Here is a 13,655-nt window from a genome sequence, read left to right as displayed (position 1 = left end):
GGGACTCCTCTGGGCTACATTTAGGCCCTTGCAACTGTTTAATTGCTACTGCAGTTGTACACCACTTATTAATTAAATTATCAAGAAACCAAGGACTATAGCAAAAACTTTGGCCTGGAATTCATTTCAACCCAGCCCAAGACTCTCAGGGGTGGGCGAAGAGCCCTGTTTCAACTCTCCAAGATCTTGAAACAAGGCAATTCACTTACTTTGGGTTTAAATATCAACCTTCTAAACTTGGGAACTGCAAGTGGAGTTAGTCTATAAATGACTAAAATAATCAGGCTCCAATGACAGGCTTCAGTCCAGACACAGGGCAAAAAAACTTTTCTTTGGTTTATAGCCAGAAAGGAGACCTCACTGCCAGAGTCTGTCAAAATGCTGTTGCCCCCAAACTCAAAGAAGAACTAGACTTTCATTGTCTCCATGAAAATACTGAACTGTTTTATAGTTTATGATTCTGAATTATTCTTGCCCAGTGTTTCTCAACTTTTTAAAAAATTAAATCAGGCCCCCTTCAGAGCTTTCTCACACTAAATTTTTATATCCCTACCAGCCAAGATTTAGTCAGTTTTGCTTCCTGTAGTGTGATGAATGAAAACAATAACTATATGGCATAATCTTTTCTTTTTGCGATACGCGGGCCCCTCACTGCTGTGGCCTCTCCCGCAGCGGAGCACAGGCTCTGGACGCGCAGGACCAGCGGCCATGGCTCATGGGCCCAGCCGCGGATCCTCCCGAACCGGGGCACAAACCCGCGTCCCCTGCATCGGCAGGCAGACTCCCAACCACTGCGCCACCAGGGAAGCCCCGGCATAATCTTTTTTGAACCAAAGACACTTCTCCGTTCTGCTATGTGCCCTGGAGAGAGTGCCCCATCCCCGATTTGAGAATGCGTGTTCTGGTCTTGAATAATCCTAACCCTTGCACTTTCAGCCTGTGGTGAGTCATTTATTTCTAAATGTGAATAAGGTACATACTGTGTAAAGTAGAAATTTTATTATATTTGAATTTCTGTGACCTGGATAAGAAAACCTGTACAAAAGAAAGAGATCTTTCATAATCTCCACCCTTGCTTTTCTCATATCTACGTATTTTATTTTTATTACTTCACTCCCCCAAGTTGGCATGAATTATTGGTTACACATCAGTGCACATTTTGCTTTTATTACATTTTCCCTTAGATCACTAGAACTTTATTGCTTGTGCTATGAATATTTCTTTTAATATGAAGAGCCTGTGACTTCAATTAAATTAAAACATTATTCTATCAAGTATGTACTACATGCCTGTTATAGGTTGAATTGTGTCTCCAAAAAGATATGTAGAAGTCCTAACCCCCATACTCATGAGTGTGACCTTATTTGGCAATAGGGTCTTTGCAGATGTAATCAAGTTCAGATGAAGTTATACTGGATTAGGGTGGGTCCTAAATCCCAAGACTGGTGTTCTTAGGAGAGGAGAGAGGTTTTGATACAGAGACAGAGACACAGAGGGAGAACACCATGTGAAGGCAGAGGCAGAGACTGGAATGCTACAACTGCAAGCCAAGGAATGCCAAGGATTGTGGACAAACACCAGAAGCTGGAAGAGGCAAGAAAGCATTCTCCCCTTGAAACTTCAGATAGAACATGGTCCTGCCGACACCTTCATTTTTTACGTCTAGCTTCTAGAACTGTAGGACAGTAAATTTCATTTGTTTGAAGCCACCCAGTTTGTAGTACTTTGTTACAGCAGCCCTTGGACACTAATACAACATCCAACTTGATGATGAGATATATAAAGGTAAATAAGATACAATTCCTCTCCTCAAGGTCCTCACAATCTAAGAGAAGACACAGCTGTGGACATTTTTAAATTACAAAATGTTAGTGTTTCATAGTGTGAATATAGAAATCTGTACATGCTATAGAGACAACACAAAGGAGGGAATACAGGAGAAGCTTTGTAAAAAATGTGAATTTAAAAAAATTCTTAAATTTTTTTTTATATGCAAAAGCACTGGCCTTTTTAGTGAATCCTTTTTCTCTTTTTTGTTTGGTTCCCTTCCTTTTATCCTCCCCTTTCAACCCATATCAATAAGCACACCTTTACTCTAGTTAACCTTGTTAATACATTGGTATTAATTTTTTTCATATTTTTCTCCAAGCTTAGGTAATCAATCGTATTCTTACACACATATATGTTGTCATTGTTTATTTTATAAAAATGTGATCATATTGTAGATATTTTATGTATCTTTCTTTTCTCAACAAAACCTCGTAGAAACTCCTCCATTTCAATCAATATAGCTCTAAGTCATTCTTTTTATTGAGTATATAATATTCCATCCTGTAAGTATACCATTCTTTTTTAATATATGCCAGCCAGCTTGGTAAAAAATGACATAGCATTACTTTAATTTGCATTTCTGGACTATTTGTGTATTTTAGCAACTTTTTATGTGTTTTTTAGCCATATCAGTTTGGCTTTCTTGAATTGTCTTTTCATATTGTTTGTTCATTGTTTTGATTGGGTTGCTTACTCTTTCTAATCAGTTTTTAAGAGTGTTTTGATTATTACCAGTATTAATGGTATATCCAAGTCTACCATTTATCATTTGATTTTTTCCTTCACTATATTTATCATATCTTTGTCATAAAATTTTTGGTTATATCATCAACTATGTCTATCTTTTTTTAATAGCTCCTGATTTCTAGTTTATGTTAGAAAGATCTCAATAAATAAGTCATGGGGGGCTTCCCTGGTGGCACAGTGGTTGAGAGTCCGCCTGCCAATGCAGGGGACGCGGGTTCGTGCCCTGGTCCGGGAGGATCCCACATGCCGCAGAGCGGCTTGGGCCTGTGAACCATGGCCACTGAACCTGTGCATCCGGAGCCTGTGCTCCGCAACGGGAGAGGCCACAGTGGTGAGAGGCCTGCGTACTGCAAATAAATAAATTAAAAAAAAAATAAATAAATAAATAAATAAGTCATGGGGATGTCATATACAACACAGTGACTAGAGTTAATATGCGCTATTGTATATTTGAAAGTTGCTAAGAGAGTAGATCTTAAAAGTTTGCATCTCAAGAAAAAAATTTGTAACAATGTATGGAGACAGATGTTAAAGTAGATTTATTATGGTGATCATTTCACAATATATACAATTCTAGAATCATTATGTTGTACACCCAAAATGAATATAGTACTGTATATCAATTATAACTCAATTAACAAAAAAACTCCTCTGCCACTTGCATGTAGCCTTCTAAATTTTCTTTTTTTCCCAGCTTTATTAGAGTATAGTTAAAAAATGAAAATTATATATATTTAGGTAGTACAATGTGATTTTTTAAGGTGTACGAAGTGATGATTTAATATATGCACATATTGTGAAATGATTACCACAATCAAGTTAATTAACACATCCATCCCCTCACATAGTTACTATTTTTTTGCGTGTGTGACTAGAACACTTAAGATAACGATTTTAATCCTTCATTCTGTTAAGGTGATATATCATGTTTATTGATGTGCATCCCAGGAATAAATCCCACTTGATCATAGTGTGTGATCCTTTTAATGTGTTGTTGAATGCAGTTTGCTAATCTTTTGTTGAGGATTTTTGGCCTGTAATTTTATTTTCTTGTAGTGTCCTTATCTGGCTTTGGTTTGAAGGTAAAGATGGTCTCGTAAAATGAGTTTGGAAGTGTTCTCTCCTCTTCAGTTTTTGGGAAGAATTTGAGAAGAATTGGTATTAATTCTTTAAATGTTTGGTAGAATTCACCAGTGAAGCCAGCTGGCCCCCTGGGCTTTTCTTTGTTGGAAGTATTTTGATTACCCGACTTAATCCCCTTACTTGTTATTGGTCATTTCAGATTATGTTTTTAGGATTCAGTCTTGGTAGGTTGTATGTTTCTAGGAATTTTTCTGTTTCTTCTAAGGTATCCAATTTGTTGGCATATAATTTTTCATTGTAGTCTCTTATGATCCTGTGTATTTCTGTAGTATCAGTTGTAATGTCTCTTCCTTCATTTATAATTTTATTTATTTGAGTCCTCTGTCTTTTTCTTTCTCGATTAATCTAATTAACAGTCTGTCAACTTTGTTTCTTTTTTCAGAAAACCAATCCTGAGTTTTACTGATCTTTGCTTTGGCTTTCCAAGTCTCTATTTCCCTTATTTCTGCTCTACTCTGTCTTATTGCCTTCCTTCTGCTAACTTTGAGCTTAGTTTCTTCTTCTTTTTCTAGTTCCTTGAAGGTGTAAAGTCCCTGGGAGGACAGGGTTGGCCCCTGAGGATGGCTGATAAGGGCTGAACCAAGTCACAGGGCTGCTTCAGAAGCCGCAGTCAGACCAGAGTTGGTGGGCCTACCTTTGGGGACCAGGAGGGGCGTGTCTCCCACTGGGTCTTGAGTGGGCAGGACTGCTCCTGACCGCAGCTGAAAGGGGCAAGAACCGAGTCATAGGGCTGCTTCAGGCTCATAGTCAGACTGAGGTCTGCAGGCCTACCTCCAAGACACAGAGGGGCATGTCTCCTGGTGGGCCTCTGGGCAGACAGGAGTATTCCTGGCCCGTGGCTGAGAGGGGCTGTAGCCCAGATACAGGCCATTTCAGCATCTGTAGTCCGACTGAGGTGGATAGGCCTACCTACAGGGACACAGATGGGCATGTCTCCTGCCAGGTCCCTTGTCAGATGGTGCTGATGGCAGGATCAAGGCCAAATGGGGCTGTAGCTGGGTCCACAGGTTGTTTCCAGGTCTGTAACCAGGACCACAGTTGGTGGATCCGCCACCTGGACACGTGCCTGCCTTCTCAAATGGGTCTCCTCCGCCTCGGGCTCCAGCAGGGTTTCACAGTCTCCTATCTGGATCCCACAGGACTCCCACACAGGCACTTTTGTCTGTGAAAAGCTACCAAATTATTGTTACTGAGGGGAAATATAAGTGGGGGACCTCCTATTTCACCATTTTGCTGATGTCCTTCCAGAGTTTCTTACAGAATTTATATTTTTTTATTTTGCTTTTTACACGTGTCTTTAATCTTATTTAAGATTTTTTTTAATGGATAGTCTTTCCCCACTGATTTGAACTACCCTCATTATCCTATATTACATTCTTACACACACTGAGATCCATTTCTGGATTCTCAGCTCATTTCTACTGATTTTGTTTATTTGTTTGTTTGCTTGTTTTCATCTGTTCCTAGCTTAATCCCAATTTTATTTGCCTTTGATGTCTTCTCAGGCAAGCACTCTTCAGTCTCCTTTTGCATATTTTTCTTGGTTATTGATATTTAGTATTCATTCTTCCATATAAACTTTAAGAATCAAGGTCTCAGGTGGGGTACATGTCTAGCTCAGCCTGAGTCACATGCCCAGGGTGGGAAGCCAGTCTGGCTGCTTCTTTTCTATCCATCAAACACCAAAGGTCTTATTTTGATTGCTCCCAGGGGTCTCAGACTCTCACAACAAAAAAAGTCTGATAACTTCTCTTGCAAGAGATAACAGGGTGGTTACTTTCTATGCCAAGAAGATAATTTACACTCCTGGGGTGAACAAAGGAACATCTATTACTAGAGCAACAAAAAAGAAAAAACACACATTTTTAATCTCTGCTGTATCATATTAAGGAAGTTGGAGTTTATTCAACTTGTAGGTATTTAGTTAGCCATTTAAAAGTTTTAGGTGCAAGAGTCACAAGATCAGTTTGGCAGCAGTGAAGAAGATAGAATACAAGGAAAAGAAACCAGAGACAGGAGGCCCAGTTAAGGTACTACTACAACAGTCCAGGCAAAGATGACAAAGACCTGAAATAAGGCAATTGCCAAGGACATAGAGAGAAGAGGACAGATGTGAAAACCATTCAGCAGGTAGAATTGACAGGATCAGTGATTGGTTTGATGTTGGGTTAGATAAGAATCCAGAATGACTGCTGGATTTCTAGTCTGGCTGGCAGAGTTGATGATGTACAGCTAAATGACACAGCAACACAGGAGGAGGAGTAAACTTGGATGACAATGTAGATTATGAGCTTAGTTTGAGGCACATTGAGTTTGAAAGTCTGTGAGACATGCAAGTGGCAATACTTGGTTGACATGAAGAGTATAGTGGATTTGGAGCTAAAGGGAGAGCAAGACTGGACAAGTGACTTTGAGAATCACCAGGATATATGTGGTAGTAAAAGTCATGGGGAGGAGAGCTGAGGATGGAACAGTGAGGGACATTTACCAACATTTACCAGAAGAGGGGGGATTGGAGACAGCAGGGGGTTCTGAGAACCAGCCATTTAAGAAGCAGAAAGTGATAGCACAGAAGATCAGAGAGAAGAGCTTCAAGAAGGAAGAAGTGGGGCTTCCCTGGTGGCACAGTGGTTGAGAATCTGCCTGCCAATGCAGGGGACACGGGTTCGAGCTCTGGTCCAGGAAGATCTCACATGCCGCGGAGCAACTAAGCCCGTGCACCACAACTACTGAGCCTGCGCTCTACAGCCTGTGAGCTACAACTATTGAGCCCAGGTGTCACAACTACTGAAACCTGTATGCCTAGAGCCTGTGCTCCTCAACAAGAGAAGCCACTGCAATGAGAAGCCCGTGCACCACAACAAAGAGTAGCCCCCGCTTGCCACAACTAGAGAAAGCCTGCCTGCAGCAACGAAGACCCAATGCAGCCAAAAATAAAATAAATAAATAAATAAATAAATAAATAAATAAATAAATAAGAAGGAGGAAGTGGTCAGTTGTGCTGACGGCAGCAGAGAGGCCTCAGAAGTATCCAGTGGATTTGGCAATTACCAAATAGTGAACTTGGTGAAAGCAGTGTCAGTTGAGTGGGGTGTAAAGAAGTCAGTTTTTGTTTTGTTTTGTTTTGTTTTTTTGCAGTACGCGGGCCTCTCACTGTTGTGGCATCTCCTGTTGCAGAGCACAGGCTCCGGACGCGCAGGCTCAGCTGCCATGGCTCACGGGACCAGCCGCTCCACGGCATGTGAGATCCTCCTGGACCAGGGCATGAACCCGTGTCCCCTGCATCGGCAGGCAGATTCTCAACCACTGCGCCACCAGGGAAGCCCAAGAAGTCAGTTTTTAAATGTAGAGTGAAATCAAAGAGTGAGAGAATGTGCCAGATGTCTCTCCTTTGTCCGTCCAGATCCACACTCTACCCTTCACCACTGTGCTCTTTGTCCCAGATATACAGTAACATCAATATGTTCCCATGACTGTTGAGTTTGACCAATGGTGAGCCTTGGGAGGAGATTGAAGGGAAGGAGGAGAGTGAGGTGGGGATATATATTCCCCCAACTCCCTCCCTACAGGGTCTGCTGCATTCACTCAACCATAGTTCATAGCCTTCTCCAGCTGGGTTCAGGTAACCACCCCCTCCTGCCTCTTCTCAGGCCTCAGAGTGCTAATAGCTCTGCTTTACTGGTCTTAGGGTTTTCTACCACCTGTTGTGTTTCTCTACATCCTGCTCACACCTTTGTAAATAGTCCTTTATTAAACCTTCCTCAAATTATCCAAACTCGAGCACACCATTTGTGTTCTGCTGGAACCCTGAATGATGAGGGGGGAACCTTGGCTGGGAAGAGTAGAAAGATAGAAATATGCAAAGACAAGGGAGGTTTTGTCACAGGATTTATTTTTTAAGGGTTAGAGAGCTTTGGATATACTGACAAGCTCATGGAGTTTTAACAGCCAGGGCCTATTTCAAAGGTGTGATCTGAGAGGAAGGAAGAAATGGGCAGAGAGCTCTTTGCTAGCCTCTGGAGTTGATGACAGTACAAGTGGCCTCACCAGTGTTGCTCGAGACATTCTGGAACCTGTGTTTCCAGTTTGACCAAGATAGTCCATTTGACAGGTTTGCCCATGGCTGTGCTGGCAAGTGTTGGTCTGAGCAATGAGCTGACAGAAAAGTAGACACAAAGGCTAAAGAAGGAAAATGAACAAAGATCGGGACCTCAGCAAACCCAGGCACCCCTCATTGCACCAAGGCAGTCAGACAACGAACAAAGTTGTTGGTGTTTTTTTTAATTTTGCCAGGCTCTGCGTGACCCAGCCTTGCTTACCTTGCCAGTCTCCTCTTTCGTGTCTTTTGCAGGTCACTGATTCCATCTCTGCCCGGAGGGCCTCCTTTCTCTTTCTCAAATAATAATAAGCTCTGTTCTGCCCTTGAGCTTGAATTCTGACCTTTCCACTGCCTGCAGCCTCTCACTCTCCCCAAGTCTCATCCTGGCTAACTCATGCTCAGAGCTCATCTTCAAGGCCACTTCCTCAGCAGGCCAACCACCCCAATTCAAACCCATCCCCTTGTTTCCTCCCCGTCAGGCAGCCCTGGACTCCTCTTTCAAAGCAGTCGCCACATCTTAAAATTTATGGAGGTGGAGAATTTTATTCAGAAAGTCAACTAGATTTTATTACAAGCCTTTTTTTCTGTTTGTGTGGGTTTTTTTAAATTAATTAATTTATTTTTTGGCTGTTGGGTCTTCGTTGCTGCTCTCGGCCTTTCTCTAGTTGCGGCGAGCGGGGGCTACTCTTTGTCGCGGTGCGTGGGCTTCTCACTGCGGTGGCTTCTCCTGTTGCGGAGCACAGGCTCTAGGCGTGTTGGCTTCAGTAGTTGTGGCGCGTGGGCTTCAGTAGTTGTGGCACGTGGGCTCAGTAGCTGTGCCTCGCAGGCTCTAAAGCGCAGGCTCAGTAGTTGTGGCGCACGGGCTTAGTTGCTCCGTGGCATGTGGGATCTTCCCGGACCAGGGCTCGAACCTGTGTCCCCCGCATTAGCGGGCGGATTCTTAACCACTGCACCACCAGGGAAGTCCAAGTTTGTGTTTGTTTTTACATCTAAGTCTTGAATTCATCTGGAATTTATTTTTGTATATTGTATAGGTTGAGGCCTCTTTCACAGTCTAAACTTCTTAGCACTTTGCTGGACCCTCTTAAGCACTTCCTTTCACTCACTCATTCTTTCAATAAGCATTTAATGGCTAATGACCTCGTACTACGCCCTTTATTGAACACAGAAAATAAAAGAGAATATCCTTATCGCAAAGGATAAAAAGAGAGTAATGACAGAGCTTCTGGGCCTTAGGACTAGAGAGGACCTCAGTATGTTTGGGGAAGCAGATTTGTGAATGGAAAAATGACAGTATAACAAGGTAACTGCTTTAGTGATGCAGGATGATTATAAACTAATGGAATTCTGGCAAAGAATGCATTTCTGTTCATTTGAGTCTTGCACTGTTTGTAACATATGTCTTACCCACTGAAATCATTTAATAAATACTTTAACAATTAACCTGAGTGTACATTTTTTAAACTTTCACTTTTCTCCAAAGTTCCAAATACGTGTTCAGCTACTTCCTAGATTTCTCCACCAGGATGTCCCATAAGCATTTCCAACTCAGATGTCCTAAAGTCTTTCCTCCAAAACCTGGTCCTCCTTTACTCTTTGCCTCAGTTGTCTGAGATGGAAAGCTCAGAATCATTCTCAATGCCACCCTCTACCTAACCCTACATTCATTTGGTCACCAAGTCCTGTCTAGTCTAGGTCATAAATACTACGTGATCCATTTTCTTATTCCCACCGTCTTGGGTCAAGCCTTCATTATCAATTCCCTGAATTGGTAAAAACAAAAAAAATTCCAATAGATCTGTCTGCCTCTTCTCTTTTTTCTCTGCAATCTTCTAACTGCCACCACAGTGTTATTTCTGAAACAAATCTGAATCTATCACTCCCTTGCTTGAAACCCTTTGTGTTACCAAATATTTTTAGGATAAAATTCCAAATTTTTGACATGGCTCAATAGGACTGCCTCTCTCTGGCTATAGACAAATCTATCTCAGACAAATAATATAAAATATGGAAAAAGTTATATATGTAAAATCGCTCATTGGATACTATATTAGTTTTCTATTGCTACTGTAACAAACTACTGCAAACTTAGAATTTAGTGCCTTAAAACAACACAAAGGAAAGATGGGAAGATCCCTGGAGTTTGTAACTCTGGAGTTATTTTTGTGTAGATGAATAACCTCTATCTGCTTAAGTCATGGTCCATTGGGTTTTCTATTATTTGCTGCCAAATGCAACTGTAATTTATAAAAGTACTTCTATAATTAAAATAAAGAAAAAGTCATCTGATTCTAAGTTACATTTCCCCAATTCCTTCTCATCCCTTTAAATACTCACTTCTTTCTCTGTCTAGCAAACACCTACTCATCCTTCAAAGCCCAGCTCAAATGTTACACCTGTACAAAGTCTTTCCCAAGCTTTCCCTCAAACAGATTAATCATCATCATTCCTGTGGCATTTTGTCCATGCTTCTATGATAGCACTTTTACGCTATATTCTTCTATTTTCTTGACTGTCTCCTCTACTGAACTACAAGTACCATGTGAGAAACCAGAGGGTTGAAACCATGTTTTATATTTGTTTCCTTCAAGGCTGACTTAGCACTCAGTATATAGTAGGTACACAATAAATATTTTATGAATAAGTAGACAAAAGAGTAGAAAACAATGTCTATATGTTTAAACCAAATATCATCCTCTCTTTTCTAGGTTAATGCTTGTCCTCTCTCCACTTCTGTTCATTTGTTTATTTGTTTTAATTGGTAAAAGAATAGTTGAGGAGTTGGAAGTTAGGGAATGGGTAGTAGTACTCAGATCATTTTAATCAAGATGGGAGTAAGGGAATTTGAAGACATTTGACTGAAAGTAGGAAAAAAGTGGAGAAGTCCAGGAAGAAATTTAGGGCAGAAATTCAGAATTAAGAATGAGAATCCCTCAGTCACAACTATCCTAAATCATGATCTGTCATGGCAAAAAGCAGTGTGGTTTTAGCAGACCTGGGCTGAACTCACAGTGCTAAGGGTTTATTTCCCAGCTCTATACGCCGCTTAGTTGGATGTGGAGGTAGGTCACTTACACCCACCTTCCTCTGACACAGCTTCTTCCTCTGAGAAGGATGACTAGAAATACCTGCCCACCTAGCTCACAGAATTGTAGTGAAGATCAAAAAGAGTCAGACTTATGCATAAGATTTGCTATGACACCCATTGCAGATGTGAATCATGCAGCTTTATTATATGTAGGAGAAAATAAGTTTGGTGAATAATTGAATGAATGAATAAATAAGCCCAATTTGCTGATGATCTTATTTAAATCCAAGACTAAATGTAGGCATGACTTCATCTTTAAGGTTTATATAAAATATAACCAACATATATGATATCATCATTACAAAGAAAACTCTCTTCCCCATTAAGTCACTGATCCTTAGACCTTCTTTATATGGGACAAAATTTTTTAGTCCATCATTTGAGATATGGCTTGAAATGCACTAGGCCTGAGAAAGGTAACAGTGAGACTTAAATTACACTAGGGAATATATCACTATTTTCCTTTTTTTTTTTTTTTTTTAAATTTATTTATTTATTTATTTTTGGCTGTGTTGCGTCTTCGTTTCTGTGCAAGGGCTTTGTCTAGTTGTGGCAAGTGGGGGCCACTCTTCATCGCGGTGCGCGGGCCTCTCACTATCGCGGCCTCTCTTCTTGCGGAGCACAGGCTCCAGACGCGCAGGCTCAGTAATTGTGGCTCACAGGCCTAGTTGCTCTGCGGCATGTGGGCTCTTTCCAGACCAGGGCTTGAACCTGTCTCCCCTGCATTGGCAGGCAGATTCTCAACCACTGCGCCACCAGGGAAGCCCACTATTTTCCTTTTTTAAAAAGCATGTTCTAATAGGGACTAAGGGGAAAATGAGTTTCTTTTGTTTTGCTTTGAATTTTAAATGGAATGTAGTGTGCTTTTTTTTTTTTTTTTTTTTTTTTTGCTTTATAACAAATTTAATGAGTTATACATATACATATGTTCCCATATCCCCTCCCTTTTGCGTCTCCCTCCCACCCTCCCTATCCCACCCCTCCAGGCGGTCACAAAGCACCGAGCTGATCTCCCTGTGCTATGCGGCTGCTTCCCACTAGCTATCTACCTTACGTTTGGTAGTGTATATATGTCCATGCCGCTCTTTCACTTTGTCACAGCTTACCCTTCCCCCTCCCTATATCCTCAAGTCCATTCTCTAGTAGGTCTGTGTCTTTATTCCTGTCTTACCCCTATGTTCTTCATGACATTTTTTTTTTCTTAAATTCCATATATATGTGTCAGCATACAGTATTTGTCTTTCTCTTTCTGACTTACTTCACTCTGTATGACAGACTCTAGGTCCATCCACCTCATTACAAATAGCTCAATTTCATTTCTTTTTATGGCTGAGTAATATTCCATTGTATATATGTGCCACATCTTCTTTATCCATTCATCCGATGATGGACACTTAGGTTGTTTCCATCTCTGGGCTATTGTAAATAGGGCTGCTATGAACATTTTGGTACATGTCTCTTTTTGAATTATGGTTTTCTCAGGGTATATGCCCAGTAGTGGGATTGCTGGGTCATATGGTAGTTCTATTTGTAGTTTCTTAAGGAACCTCCATACCGTTCTCCATAGTGGCTGTACCAATTCACATTCCCACCAGCAGTGAAAGAGTGTTCCCTTTTTCCCACACCCTCTCCAGCATTTATTCTTTCTAGATTTTTTGATGATGGCCATTCTGACTGGTGTGAGATGATATCTCATTGTAGTTTTGATTTGCATTTCTCTAATGAGTAAAGATGTTGAGCATCCTTTCATGTGTTTGTTGGCAGTCTGTATATCTTCTGTGGAGAAATGTCTATTTAGGTCTTCTGCCCATTTTTGGATTGGGCTGTTTGTTTTTTTGTTATTGAGCTGCATGAGCTGCTTATAAATTTTGGAGATTAATCCTTTGTCAGTTGCATCATTTGCAAATATTTTCTCCCATTCTGAGGGTTGTCTTTTGGTCTTGTTTATGGTTTCCTTTGCTGTGCAAAAGGTTTTAAGTTTCATTAGGTCCCATGTGTTTATTTTTGTCTTTATTTCCATTTCTCTAGGAGGTGGGTCAAAAAGGATCTTGCTGTGATTTATGTCATAGAGTGTTCTGCCTATGTTTTCCTCTAAGAGTTTGATAGTGTCTGGCCTTACATTTAGGTCTTTAATCCATTTTGAGCTTATTTTTGTGTATGGTGTTAGGGAGTGATCTAATCTCATACTTTTACATGTCCCTATCCAGTTTTCCCAGCACCACTTATTGAAGAGACTGTCCTTTCTCCACTGTACATTCCTGCCTCCTTTGTCAAAGATAAGGTGACCATATGTGCGTGGGTTTATCTCTGGGCTTTCTATCCTGTTCCATTGATCTATCTTTCTGTTTTTGTGCCAGTACCATACTGTCTTGATTACTGTAGCTTTGTAGTATAGTCTGAAGTCAGGGAGCCTGATTCCTCCAGCTCCATTTTTCGTTCTCAAGATTGCTTTGGCTATTCGGGGTCTTTTGTGTTTCCATACAAATTGTGAAATTTTTTGCTCTAGTTCTGTGAAAAACGCCAGTGGTAGTTTGATAGGGATTGCATTGAATCTGTAGATTGCTTTGGGTAGTAGAGTCATTTTCACAATGTTGATTCTTCCAATCCAAGAACATGGTACATCTCTCCATCTATTTGTATCCTCTTTAATTTCTTTCATCAGTGTCTTATAATTTTCTGCATACAGGTCTTTTGTCTCCTTAGGTAGCTTTATTCCTAGATATTTTATTCTTTTTGTTGCAATGGTAA

The sequence above is a fragment of the Hyperoodon ampullatus genome (assembly GCF_949752795.1).
Source record: "Hyperoodon ampullatus genome assembly, chromosome: 1".
In the NCBI taxonomy this organism is placed as follows: domain Eukaryota; kingdom Metazoa; phylum Chordata; class Mammalia; order Artiodactyla; family Ziphiidae; genus Hyperoodon; species Hyperoodon ampullatus.
The sequence above is the reverse complement of the archived record's forward strand: the minus strand, read 5'-3'. Positions refer to the sequence as shown.